Source organism: Thamnophis sirtalis, unplaced genomic scaffold (assembly GCF_051295495.1).
Source record: "Thamnophis sirtalis isolate CommonGarterSnake01/CBP01778 unplaced genomic scaffold, rThaSir2_p1.2 scaffold_11, whole genome shotgun sequence".
In the NCBI taxonomy this organism is placed as follows: Eukaryota; Metazoa; Chordata; class Lepidosauria; order Squamata; family Natricidae; genus Thamnophis; species Thamnophis sirtalis.
In genome coordinates, this window is record NW_028261391.1 from 53439853 (window position 1) to 53452627 (window position 12775).

Sequence of the window (12775 nt, forward strand, 5' to 3'; positions counted from 1 at the left end):
GGTAATACATATGTCTTAACTGTCGCAATCCTGCCCATCAAAGACAGTTGTTTACCACTCCAATTAGTCATATCCTTAGATATCTGTTGTAGCAATTTCATATAGTTATCTACCTTGATAGAGGAACATCTCTCCGTGAGCCAAATTCCCAAGTATTATATTTTATGGGCCATGTTAATCCCTAACAGGCTTTGTACTTTCCTTTTCTGGTTCAAAGTCATATTCTTAATTAACAGTTTTGTCTTCTCTTTATTTATACGTAGCCCCGCTATCCTACCGTACTCCTCTATTTTATGTAAAAGTTGTATCCCAGAAGCCATAGGATCCTCCAGAATAAAAACAAGGTCATCGGCAAAACCCTGGACCTTAAATTCCTGAGCTTTAGCTCGTAACCCTTTAATTTGTGTATCACTCCTCACTATTCTAAGAAGGGGTTCTAATGTGAGGATAAACAGTAGGGGGGATAACGGGCATCCTTGTCTTGTGCCTTTACCAATCTCAATATCACCCACCTCTTCTCCATTTACCAATAATGTCGCAGTTTGTCATACATAAATTGCCCAAACTGCATTTAAGAAGTTTTCTCCAAACTTCATATTTTCTAATTGTGACAACATAAACTTCCAATTTACCCGATCAAAAGCCTTTTGTGCGTCAAGAAACATAAAGGCCACTTGTTTATCCAGCCGGGCTTCATAATATTCTAAGGCATCCAAAATAATTCTAACATTATCTTTCAAATGCCTTGACGGCAAGAAGCCGTTCTGATCAGGGTGTATAAATTTACTAAGGAAGAATTTAAGTCTATCTGCCAGTATAGCTGCAAAGATTTTATAATCCACATTCAAAAGTGAAATAGGCCTATAATTTTTGATTTGGGTATGGTCAGCTCCAGCTTTAGGATTCTATTTGTTATCCTTACACAGGTTATGGTGCCTCAACACGCATTAGATTAACTGAAGCAATTGCTGCTCAACGGAAATTCCACTGCTGATAAATCTGATTGCAAATCCCCACTCCACTATGTACCATGGCCACTGATCAACTAATGAAGCAGAAACTGCCTCTAGCAGGCAAGAATCAATTTGAAACATGGCATCTACTATACTGTAACCAAGCTTTTTCTAGCACACTGCCAATAAAGACTGAAATATAATTTAAAAATTAAGGTACTAGCTTTTGCTGAAATGAAGAATCTAATCCTCCCCACATCTTCAGAATAATATTTTAATTTAGCAGCGTTGTGAAAAATGCGATAGCAAATAAGCCAGACATAAGACTAATGTTTCAATATCCTTCAGATATCTAGTATAATTCTAACCAGTTTGCCCACATTATATATTCTTTTTTATCAAATTAGCCTACTTTAGAACACACTTTATGACAATTCCAGTCCTCGATTCCTATTTATACGAAGTAGGCGCATGACATAAAAGAAAGGAGACTAGAAGGTACTTACCTACTTACTTACTTACTTACTTACTTACTTACTTACTTAATATTATTTTACATCTTTGAAAATTATACCCTTAGACTTTTATCTCATGTTCTTGTTCATGTTCCTTGGGCTTATAAGACATTCTCCCATTTTTCTGCCAAACGAAACAAGCACAACGTTTCTCACAGATAGTTAGTGCCATTTTGGGAAGGAACAAAGGAAGGAAGGAAGGAAGGAAGGAAGGAAGGAAGGAAGGAAGGAAGGAAGGAAGGAAGGAAGGAAGGAAGGAAGGAAGGAAGGAAGGAAGGAAGGACCTACTGGTTACCTTTATTTTAGGTCATGCGCCTACTACCTTATCTGCATCTTGAGAGGACCACATTGACTTCAAATGATGTACCTCCACAGCCTCTGCCGTAACACTATGCAATTTCTAGCAAAAGGGCTGTCTTTTTTACTCCCTTTCCATTTCTTTGGGGTGGGTCACTAAGCCAAACTTCTACATTCTGAAGCATACAGATGATCTCATTTCATTCTATACACATTGCAACCAGGCAGTACATTTGATATTAAAGTAACAAACAATAACACAAACAATGAAGTGAAACAAAAATGAAATTAAGTATTTGTGTCTCTATAAAATAAACCTTGGCAAGCATTATCCAACATCATCTTTATGGCCCATATTTTACCTGTCCCAGGTAGTTATTCTTCTGAAACCCAAATTTCCCAGCCTTGGATAGTGAAATCACTTCTGTGTTCTGTTCTTGCTCTTCATTAACTCAGCAATGCCTGACAAAGCAAAGGGCAAAACTTCAAAGGTAAGCAGACTTTGGCCACAATAACCTCTTTCTTCTCATAATGGATAATTGCAGATAATGACTGTTTCAAAAATAGACTGTAACAGTTCACAATAGCAGAACAGAAGGCAGTGTGACATTGGGAAGGGGAGGGGGAGTAGCCTGGACTTCAGTCTAGATTATTCAGCCAGAAAGCCCAAGCCCAGGTCAAACTCTTAACATATTTTACAGGATTAGATTGTTCAGAACATAATAACCAATGAACTCCAATCAGTTGCCCAAAGCTATAGGCATATACCCCAGCCTTGGATCAACTGTCATAATTCCAACAAACAAATCAGAAGGGTAGCATGCCAAAAGCCTAAAACTCATATAGAAAAAAAGAAAAAATTGAAAGAACATTGTGTATTCTATAAGAAGACACTGTGAGCTATTCACAAGGGGAAAAAAGATACAGAAAAGTAGTTATTCATTAACTTTTGCTCCAGGAACAAGTTAATGCCCTTGATATGCTATCAGTAGGAAGAATTCCATAAAAGGAGTATTTTTTTTCAGGGTTTCCACTTGAACCCATGTCTCTCATTACTACTGCTACATGATTCTTTTTCCCCCTATACTACAACCCCTGCTTTCTTTACTGGAGCTCAATCCGTCATCCCCTCCCAAGGAATTTGGCACACCCTACCACCTAATACTTGCAGCCTCCAGGAAGTTTCCTTAATTTGGGCACTTCCTACACAATAATTCCATACTTCTTTGTGAGTGTCCACTTTGCCTCTCCTTGGAATGGGGATAATGAGTATAAAAAGATAAAAAGGCCACCAGTAGTCAAAGGGAAGACAGGATACTGGAGGATACTTGGCATTCCAGACACCATCTTATTTCATCCCTATTTTTATTATTTCCTCGCTCTGCTCATTTTTGTAGTGAAATAAAGTTTTCAGTGAAGCAAAGGGGGGGAAAACCTCCAATTGTTTCTGAAGAAAAAAGTGATAGTGAAGAAAGAAGTGGGAAGAGGCAAATCTAAGAGAGGTAGAGCTGCCACCAATGGAAAACCACTGGATCTCAGAGAAAATGTGACAATAATGGATTTGCAGTGGTGGCTCTGAGGCCAGAATGGGACAATTTGCCAATTCACCATGGCTAACTTGGTGAAGGATAACTCACCATGGGCCAACTTGCAACAGGACAATTTAACAATTTCAATTTAATTATTTGAAACAAATAAAAAATATTTTAATTTTTGTCATTCACATTTCATTCTGTCCCTCCTTTTGCATCCTTTCTTTAATGTTTCCCTTCCACCATTTCTTTGATATTAGTTTAACTCTTGTCCTGCAGCGAGCTGTCCAGCAGCAAGTTGGCTATGGCAAGTTGGCTGTGGTGAGTTGGCCATGGAGAGTTGGCCCTGGAGAGTTGGCCATTGCAAATTGTCATAGATTATTCTATGGCAGCACCTAAACAAAAGATAAGCAGCTTAGTTACTGAAGATTTTGTCAAGACAGGCAATATGATTGGAATAGAATAAGGAAGTACCAAACCTAGATATGTGCACCAATTTTGCATGTAAGGTGCTTTAGACTAACATCTGAATTACTATGCAGCTTGAGTTTTAGTTAATTGAGCATAATTCCAACACTGCTTTTCTATATCAAACAGTATATGAAATATAATTAAATCAAGATAACAAGATCATACATTCAGTTAAATCATATGTCAATTAATTGTCTTTTTGATCTGCAAGTTTGTTTCCAAAAACTAATGCTTGAAAGGTAAGAGCAAAACAAGAGAATTATTTAAGTCTTCAGAAACTGTCAGTGAAACTTGGCTTGTTATTTCGGCAAAATTTTCTTTAAAATGCCATTAGAAAGATGAACTCTTTGTTATATATGGATAATAATGAAATGAGAGAAATACCAACTGTACTTTTAATGTCATTTTAATGGCAGTGGTGTGTTTAGAAAGACGTGAGCTTCTGATCTGGGCTTATTGGACCCTAGATTTGGTTTGCTGGACTTTGGAATTAGTGTGCTGTATTGGGGCCCTGAGGAGGAGCGGTGAGTGGATTAATTATTAATCATGTCTGCCAGGATTGGGTGGCTAGTTTGTAACCACCATTACAGCCCTTTTGAACTCTCCCCCCATCCAGCACCTTTCAATCTACAATCTACAATCCATCTTATTGGGCGTGCAAGGCCCCCCCGGTTTGCCCTCCTTTGTGGCTGGGGGGGGCTTTCCTGCTTACCATCTTTACCATCTACCTTAGCTTGCTTCTCCAACTACGTTTTCACCTTTATGAACTATCTCGCTGGACTTTTACTTTTACATCTCTCCCCCTGGACTGTGTCTACCACCGTGCTGTTGCCCTTTGGACTTTATATCTCTATGTATGGACTACTCGCGTATTTTTATCACCTTTTTATACCTGCGCAAATTTTTCCTTGTAAGTAGTGTGGATGTGTATGACTGTAAGCGAATGACCGCACTTTTAGACTTGTGTAATTCCCTTTTTATCATATTGTTGTATTTTTAAATTTTCTTCCGGGGGTGTGAGTGAGTGATTGAGTGCTTGGGTATGTAAGTGAGACTGGGATGGGAACCGGGTTCCCCCACACTGAGTGCTTCGCAGAAGTGTGGGGGGAGCTGGGCCTACTCCAATCTCAGGATGACTGATTCGAAGGGCCTGTCGGAAAACGCGGGGACTATGGGGGTGGGTGGAGGGACTACGGACACGGGAGTGGGCCGGAGCATTACGGTCTTAACAGGGAGGGGCAGATATGGCGGGGACTTTAGGGCTGGCCATTACCGGGGAAGGAGGGCTCGCTACGTTACAGAGATCCCTCCTTCCGGCCCTATGAGTCCCACTCCAAGGCCAGATGGCGCGAGTAATCAGGACCCTGGTCTCAGGCTGCTGTCGCTAAATGCCAGGTCTGTAGTTCATAAGGCTCCTCTCGTTCGGGACTTAATTTTAGACGAGAGGGCAGACCTGGCATGTATTACTGAAACCTGGCTGGGCCCGGTGGGAGGAGTCCCCCTCGTAGAAATGTGCCCAGAGGGCTTTCAGGTGCTCCAGCAGCCGAGGGCCCAGGGAAGGGGTGGGGGTGCGGCCATTGTTATCCGAGAGTCTCTAGCACTTCGTAGGATCCCTGCTCCGGAGCTTGTCGGGTGTGAGTCCCTGCTGGTGAAGTTGGACCTCAAGGGTCAAGTGGGTGTGCTGCTAACGTACCTGCCTCCCAACTGCGTTGCAGCAGCCCTCCCCTCGCTCCTCGAGTCAATAGCCGAGCTGGCAGTTGAGTTCCCCAGACTTATGGTTCTGGGGGATTTCAACTTGCCTTCACTCGGTGAACACTCTGATGGAGCGCAGGAGTTCATGGCTTCCATGACAACCATGGGCTTGACCCAAGTAATCCGGGGACCAACCCACTCAGCGGGTCACACGCTTGACCTCGTATTTCTCTCGGAGCAGTGGAATTGTGATCTTGGTCTGAGGGGTAGCGAGATCTTGCCCCTGTCATGGTCGGACCACTACCTATTGAGGCTTGACTTTCGGAGACCAAACCCCCACTGTAGGGAGGAGGAACCGACCAGGTGGTTACGCCCCAGGCGACTTATGGACCCTTTGGGGTTCCAGACGGAGCTTGGGGTTATTCCTGATACTCTCGCCCGCAGTCCGGTGGAGACTCTGGTTGCTGCCTGGAACTTGGCAGCGACGGAGTCCCTTAACCGGATTGCGCCTCTACGGCCGCTCCGAGGCAGTGGATCCCGGAGGGCTCCTTGGTTCACTGAGGAACTCCGGGAGATGAAACGCCGGAAGAGACGCCTAGAGCACAATTGGAGGTCCAGTAAATCCGAATCGAGCCGAGCACTTTTAACAACCTGCATCAGAGAATACATTCGAGCAATCAGGACGTCTAAGAGATCACATATTGCCTCTCTGATTGCGTCCACTGAGTCACGCCCAGCCGCCCTGTTTAGGATAACCCGTTCCGTCCTAAATAGGAGGGACACGGGCGATCCGCTGCAGGGCAGGGCTGAGGATTACGTCCAATTCCTCGCGGACAAGGTTGCTCGGCTCCGGGCGGACCTGGACTCCAATCCTGCAGAACCAGCCGAGGCACTAAGGGATAATCTGGTAAGTCATCGCTGGATTGATTTTCAAGCTGTTACCCCTGAGGACGTGGACAAGGCGATGAGAGCTGTTGGCACCTCCACATGTGTGCTGGACCCGTGCCCCTTCTGGCTGGTTGTAAACAGCAGAGAGGTGACACGAGGCTGGATCCAGGCAGTTGTTACCGCCTCCCTTCGGGAGGGGGTCTTTCCCCCCACTTTAAAGGCGGCGGTGGTGAGACCCCTCCTGAAGAAACCATCCTTGGATCCAGCCATTTTAAACAACTATCGTCCAGTCTCCAACCTCCCCTTTGTGGGGAAGGTTGTTGAGAAGGTGGTGGCCTTTCAGCTCCAGCGATCCTTGGAGGAAGCCAGTTATCTCGATCCATTCCAGTCCGGCTTCAGACCTGGCTACAGCACAGAAACCGCTTTGGTTGCATTGACCGATGATCTCTGGAGAGCCAGGGATGGAGGCCATGCCTCCATCCTGGTGCTCCTTGACCTCTCGGCGGTTTTCGATACCATCGACCATGGTATCCTTCTGCGACGACTGCGGGAGGTGGGGGTGGGAGGCACTATTTTACAGTGGTTCTCCTCTTACCTCTCGGACAGGTTGCAGTCGGTGTTAGTCGGAGGGCAGAGATCGACCCCTAGGCCCCTAACACATGGGGCGCCGCAGGGTTCAGTCCTGTCCCCCCTTCTTTTCAACATCTACATGAAACCGCTGGGTGAGATCATCCAACAGCACGAGATAAAATACCATCAATATGCGGACGATACACAGTTGTATCTGTCCGCCCCGTGCCAACTTAATGAAGCGATGGACGTGATGAGCCAGGGTCTTGAGGCTGTTAGAGACTGAATGGGGGTTAACAAGTTTGTGCTCAATCCAGAAAAGACCGAGTGGCTGTTGTGCTTCCCTCCCACGAATTGGCCAAGTGTTCCATCTCTCAGGCTGGGGGGTCAAATTGTACGCCCCTCAGATAGGGTTCGCAACTTGGGAGTCCTCCTGGACCCTCAGCTGACTTTTGAACACCATTTGTCAGCTGTAACCAGGGGGGCATTTGCCCAGGTTCGCCTGGTGCACCAGTTGCGTCCCTACCTGAACCGGGAGGCCCTCACAACAGTCACTCGTGCCCTTGTGACCTCTATGCTGGAGTACTGCAATGTGCTCTACATGGGGCTGCCCTTGAAGAGTATTCGGCGACTTCAGCTGGTCCAGAATGCAGCCGCGCGAGCGATCATGGGTGCACCTCGATTCACCCATGTAACACCTATCCTCCGCGAGCTGCACTGGCTGCCTGTTGATCTCCGGGTGCGCTTCAAGGTGCTACTTGTCACCTACAAAGCCCTTCATGGTATTGGATCTGGGTACTTGAGAGACCGCCTACTGCCAATCACCTCCACTAGACCGATAAGATCGCATAGATTAGGCCTGCTCCGAATTCCATCAGCCAGCCAGTGTAGACTGGCAACTACTCGGAGGAGAGCCTTCTCGGTGGCTGCTCCAACCCTCTGGAACGAACTCCCCGTGGAGATCCGGACCCTCACCACCCTCCAGACCTTCCGCGCCGCACTTAAAATCTGGCTATCCCAGCTGGCCTGGGGTTAAAGACTCTAACCCGCACTCGAATTGTATGACTGTTGAGTTCTTAAATGATGTAGTGCTTTTATGTTGTAAATTGTTTGTCCTCCCCCCCCCCCTTTTGAACTGTGAGCCGCCCTGAGTCCCCCCAGGGAAAAGGGCGGCATACAAATAAAGTGAAACTAAACTAAACTAAACTAATCCTTTCGGTAGCACAATTAAAACCAATGAAGAGACCCAAGGCTATGAATGTTTCCTCAGAAATATTGCATATTCAATGTTTTTTTCTGAGGGCACCCACCGTTTATGTTTTACATTGGAAAGATAAGGGCTTACATGACTAATTAATCATTTAAAATTGTACGGGTTTCTGATTTCTCTATTATGAAAAATATGTTGGGAGCTGTAGTGTAGAAGTATGGATTTAAAGTAAATCAAACATGAGGGGGTCATGTTTGTTTGGGATTGAAAAAAAGAAATTTTAATTAATGCTAGAGCAGATAATTTTTTAGTTGTGTTTCAGATGCTAGACTAGAAACCAGATGACTATGAGTTCAACCCCTCCCTAAGGCTTGAAAGCTGGCTGGGTAACTTTAGCCAATCACTCTTTGTCAAACCTGCCCATTTCACAGGGTTATAGTGTGATGTTTATTATTTGTTTCAGGTCCTGTTTTGTTTTGCTTATTTTGTTGTTTATTCGTTCCTTTTAGCTTGAACTATCTGTCTAATTTAGTAGTTTTTAGCTGTTTTTCATATGTTTTCTAGTTTTGTATCCCACCCAGAGTCCACTGGAGTGGGGAAGTTAATAAATTTAATTATATTCATCACACAGTCAGCAAGATATTTAGAGTGGATTTGGTATTTTTATCTACCTATTGAGTAGATAGGTAAATAAAACAAAACAAAACAAAAGACAAATATTGTTTGACTATGTTAAAGGTATTGTCACAGGATGCAAGTTGTTCCTAGAAAGTGTGTAACTGATTATTGCAACACCAGGGGAGAGCAGAGTACAAAGATAAAGAATGGGAAAAGAACCCAAAATATGAAGATCTGACAAATCAAGTTGAAAAATGTCACTTAGAAACTCTGTGCATAGACAAAATTTTCATTTGTCAATTACAAAAGACTAGCTACTTGAATCCACATATATACTAAACTAATATAATATGAAATACTACATTATTTGAAAGAACGTATGAAGGCAAATGCCAGCTAAAAACCTGACTTACATTGTTGTGTATATAATAAATCATATCCCAGATCCTTGGGAAGGACTCGACAGGTGGCTAAAATGCCATATCCAGTCTAAACATCTAGCTGACTGTATAACCATCCATAATAATAGGTAAGTATCCTTTAAAAAGGTAGGATATAATACAAGTAATCCTTGACTTATAACCACAATTGAGACTGGGACTTTTTTTGATAAATAATGCAGTGGTTAAGTGAATCACTTGCCCAATATAATTACCTTTTTTGTTTTGGTCTTTAAACAAATCAAGTAGTCATTAAGTGAATCAAGTTTCCCTTATTGACTTTGCTGGTAAAGTTGTAAATGGGATGCTGCAACCATCGTCAATGCATGTCAATTTCCATTTTGATCATGTAACACAGGGATGCTGTGTCAGTCATAAGTGTGAGAACTGATTGTAAGTCAATTCTTTCAATGTTATTGTAACTTCAAAAGTTAAATAAATGGTTGTAAATCAAGAACTACATACAATATTAATAAGGTTTAAAAACTAATGATATGAAAAAGTCTGGACAGGGATATGGCAATACCTGGAGGCAGCAGAAGAGAAGAGAAAGAACTGAAGAAAATAAAAAACTATGAAGAGCTCAGTGGTGGGTTGCAGGCGGCATGCCCTGGTATGGACGTACTGGTACCTCCTGGGAGCACCGGGTATGGTTCTGGTACGATGCTCCAGAGGGCCCACCCGCCTGCCCTCGTTCCTTACCTGTATTTGAAGGAAACAGGCCATCTGCGCACGTGCATGCAGCGTACGGTGCCTGTGCAGATGGAGCATTGCGGAGCATCGCAGGAGGTAAGGACGCATGCACATGCTGTGTGCATGTGCACGCGCACTGTGCATGCTCATGATGTGATGGTTGCCGGGCCCCATTGCACCGTACCGGTTGCAACGGGATCCGGAACCCACCACTGGAAGAGCTGCAAATAAAAGTAGAATGACTTTTGCAAAAGAAAGCAAAGATAGTACCAAAAGGAATAGGCGCCTTGAGTGCAATCTCAAAACATCTGAAGCACCACTTGAACACTGGAAAAATCACCATCAGTCAATTGCAAAATTCAGTTTTACTTGGAACAGCTTACATCCTGTGATGATAGCTTTAAACATCATCAAACAACAACATCTGCCTCTCCCAGGTCCTTGGAAAAGACTTGATAGGTGAATAAAAATGCTTAAAAAATGCTAAATCCTAACATCTGTATGAACAACAATAATAATAATAACAACAACCATATATGCATGAGAAATCTTTTACAAAATCTTTCTGGATTTTTCAAAAATAGTGAAATAGTACAATTAATCAGTGCAACTACCTACCTTCAGAAGTTATGCTCCAACACTAGAGGTTTTTAAGACAACCATTTATCTGAAATGGTATAGGGTTTCCTGCTTGACCAGGGTGTTGGACTAGAAGACCTCCAAGGTCCCTTCTAACTCTGCTATTCGATTATTCTGTTATTAGTCTGATAGTATTGCCACCAACATATTTGTTGCTTTTATTTGTTTTTTATGTTTAACAGTGGATTCACTTTCCTAACAACTCAGTAGTGGTTCAAGAACATCTCATTTAACTCTGATTCTACCAAAAATGTCTAAGACTGCTTCAGATAACTTTGTTCATATATTATACCAACCTGCAAACAAGGAATGCCCAAACCTGGGGCCCACAAAGTTTTGCAAAATCTTTGCAAATATTGATATCAAACTGAAGGGAAACGGCTTAGATATATGAATAATTATGTTTATTACATCTAATTGATCTGATTCAAATTAAATTTGGATTAAATCATAGTCATGTTTCTTCTACTTACTTATCTTGGCTCCACTTTTTTTGCATGGGTCAAAAATAGTGGGGGTGGGGGAGTAATGAAACATATGTCATAACGTTGCAAAAAATACAATTTACCTTCTTACATCAGATGTCAGGATGCAAGGACATCATGGCAGTTTTGGACCATTATGTGCATGTGTGAACTTGTCCCAAAGGTGCTTTTTCTTTGGAGACCTTTGACTCTTGAAAAAAGCACCTTTCTGACATAACAAAACTATGAGGCTAGCCTCCTGGAAAACAACTGGAACTGTACATTTACTTTCGGCCTAGAAAGTACTGTGGGTCCTCACCACCACATCTTTGAACAGCTGGCATTCAAAGGCAGCCTTTTCTGGAAGCTGAAGCTAGCCAGCAAAGTGAGAAGTACTTGAGAAATTCATTTTTCCATGAGAAACATCCAATCAAAAATGTTATTTGAGCAGGCAAAGGCCCCCCTTGAAGTTTCTGGAATTTATTTTTGAATGAAATAGACACACAGAATTAGAGAAAGTTATTCACCTATGTGCATTTCTAGATGCCTTGGAAGAAATTTAGACACTACATTGATTAAAACGCTTCCGGTTTTCTGTCAATTCCTGACATCTTAGCTATTTTGTTCCAGTCGCTCCAAATTAGTTTCATTTATACAACCCCTGCACTCCCATCTGGTTTAGCATTGTTCGAGCCTCATTCCTAGGTCGCCAGGAACCCCATCGTGTGTTTCTTCGCCAGCTCGCGAACGATTCCCATCCCGTTTGGGAAAACAGCATCGCTCCCGCCTCAACCTCTGAATCTCTCACCTGATACTTTGCAGGAAGCGGGCTCTCATGTCAGCGGTTCCGGAAACTGCCGCTGCACGACTGACGTCTCGGACCTCGTGAACACCGGAGGGAGGAGCGAAGATTCTCAGCGCTCACCGTCTTTCTTCCTCCCTTCCTCGGCGGGAGGAGTTACTGTTGTTCCCATTCAGGTTTTCCCCGGAAGGGCTGGCTCCTCCGGCGGAACGTTAGGATCCACAGGTGCCAGGCCGCTTCGTTCGCTCCTCCTGCAGAGCTGAGCACCTTTCTTTGCTTTTTTTTGTCCTTTAAAAAAACTGCGGAATTACATATTCACGTTTAAAACAAAGCGAGCGATCCCGGATGATCATCCGGAAGACAGGATCCAAAGCCAGATACATTTCAGGTGGAAGTGTTGTGTGGTCGTAGCCTTTGTAATTTTTAAAAGCAAAGCTTTTGCTACTCACTACAGTTTGGTCAGCAAAGCAGGATTATACGAACCATCATTTAACATATTGTCCACGTTTCCGCCAAGTGTGTTCTGTAGGCAGAGATTTAAATGGCAGTGCATTTCTTTTTTGCTGTTTCCCATGCTGAACGTCTATTTGTTGTGCTAAATTGGCAAGGTGGAGTCCCCCTGGAGAATCCTCAACGGGGTGTCTTCCAAATGTATTGGATCAGAACTCCCATCATCCACACAAGCTTCTTTTCCCAACAAGTTATCTCCAGTTAGCATAGGATTTACTCTATAGTCTTAAGAAATCTGGGAAACATCAAATTGCTGTAATATTTCTGAAACTGTGCCTCTCATATAATATTCTTTGGTTCTGTATGTTGAATTTATATCTATTTAAAAAAAACATAAATATATATTTGAGAGGCAAAGCATTCATATTTAATCAGTCATTCCAAGTATTCAACTCTACTTGAACAATAATATAATCGGTTTCCTGGTTTCTAACCTGGTGCTTGAACCACTAGATCAAACTGGTTCTTTTTCCTACAAAGC

General features: G+C 43.1%; 1 protein-coding gene across 4 annotated transcripts in view; it reads right to left on the reverse strand.

Annotated features, from left to right (window-relative positions):
- XPNPEP1 (X-prolyl aminopeptidase 1) overlaps nucleotides 1-11892 on the reverse strand; it is a 46042-nt gene extending 34150 nt beyond the window's left edge. For 2 of the 4 annotated variants that reach the window (XM_087725817.1, XM_087725815.1), the window contains exons 1-2: nucleotides 11791-11892; nucleotides 2128-2227 (exon numbers count right to left, since the gene is read on the reverse strand). The gene's annotated coding sequence lies outside the window, so the exon portion shown is untranslated. Of the gene's footprint in view, nucleotides 1-2127; nucleotides 2228-11509; nucleotides 11769-11790 lie in introns of those variants that run through there. The other 2 variants (XM_087725816.1, XM_087725814.1) reach the window with 1 other exon arrangement.
- Nucleotides 11893-12775: the final 883 nt, after the last annotated feature.